The sequence below is a fragment of the Danio rerio genome, chromosome 14 (genome assembly GCF_052040795.2).
Source record: "Danio rerio strain M-AB ecotype USA chromosome 14, GRCz13ab, whole genome shotgun sequence".
NCBI classification, from domain to species: domain Eukaryota; kingdom Metazoa; phylum Chordata; class Actinopteri; order Cypriniformes; family Danionidae; genus Danio; species Danio rerio.
The window spans coordinates 24883607-24885000 of record NC_141034.1 but is presented as its reverse complement, the minus strand read 5'-3'; the positions used below and the strand labels follow the sequence as shown (position 1 = coordinate 24885000).

The 1394-nt window shown below is 31.3% G+C and overlaps 1 long non-coding RNA gene across 1 annotated transcript in view; it reads right to left on the bottom strand.

Moving 5' to 3' along the window:
• Positions 1-1394, bottom strand: part of LOC141377512 (uncharacterized) — a 53558-nt gene extending 52164 nt beyond the window's left edge. The window contains exon 1 of the long non-coding RNA XR_015507473.1: positions 1295-1394. This is a non-coding gene — a long non-coding RNA (uncharacterized LOC141377512). The remainder of the gene's footprint in view (positions 1-1294) is intronic.

Sequence of the window (1394 nt, the reverse complement as noted above, 5' to 3'; positions counted from 1 at the left end):
TGCTAATAGTAATAAAAGCAATTATGACTGGAGTAAAAAAATCATTTGAAACTACATACAATAAGTAATAAATCAATATTAAATTATATATATATTTAACAATTGAATGTTTTTTTTTCTACATTTTACCTTGAACAGAATACGTTTAATAATAAAAACATGAAAAAACATGGGAGAAAAAAAATTGACCCCAAACTTTTGACTAGTAGCTGTATTGTTTTACTCCTTGTTGTGTTTGTAAACCTTTGTTTTTAAGTAACCAAGTATGTAAACCTGCTCACTTAATGACACTAGATAATTTCATAGGGTGACAAAAATTATGTGAGATTCATTGATGTCCATTTTTTTGGCTTTAATAAAAATGAAAGGTCAAAATTGCTAAATTGGCAACGCTGTTGTGTTGTTCTTGCTGCACAGAGGCACAGCTCTGTTCTGGAAAGGCACTCATTTGCATTTAAAACATGAAAACGGTGTCTTTTTGCTTCCTCCCAAAGAGGCTTATGTGGTATGGCATAATAAATGATCCATGAGATTTTCATGTTCCTGGGGCACCTGAGAGGTATATCACATCCTGTAAAATGCAGAATGCAGTCCATTTTAAATTGATTAGTTTTGAAACTATGCACGCGGTGTTAAAAGTGCAGCATAAGGAGCTGTGTGGAAGTAAGTCTTCATTAATTAATAATTTTCCACAATCATTATTTGTGTAAAAAGGAATCAAATTAGTTAGGGATTTGATTGGCACCAGTCTTCATTTCAGTAAAAAAATAATAATTAGGGGAATTGTATATACAGTATATGCAAAATTCTAATTTTTTTTGAAGTGCTGTTGAAAAAAAATATTTCAACACATTTTTATACATAATAGTTTTCATTTCTAATATTTTTCTTTTGTCTTTGCCATGGTGACAGTACATAATATTTTTTCTAGTTTGTAGCTCCCTCCAGCAACAAACGAGCAAACAAGTCTTTTTTTTTCTTTTTCTATTGACTAGTTTATTTTCATAGCAATTCTTTAGTTCTCAACATAGAGGGGAGACAACAAGATGTCAGGGGTGAACCAGCCGTAAGAAATAAATAAAAAAATCATACAACAATAAATTACAACAGTGTATTTCCATATCAAATTAATCCAAATCACCACATTAAATCCACAAATAATAAAGTGATCACATGATCTTGACTAATCCAATTTGACTTTATAAATCGCACAGCTCATAAACAGTTAAATCAACACACCAAACAAACAAACAACAACATTACACTTCAAATCAAACAAAACCAACAACCATACCTCATTGACTGGTTACGGAAGGGAGAAACTCAAGAAAAGCATAAGCATTCCTTAGCTTGTTGAATGCTAGCGGCTTGGAAGTGAATGCATTTGTCTGAGT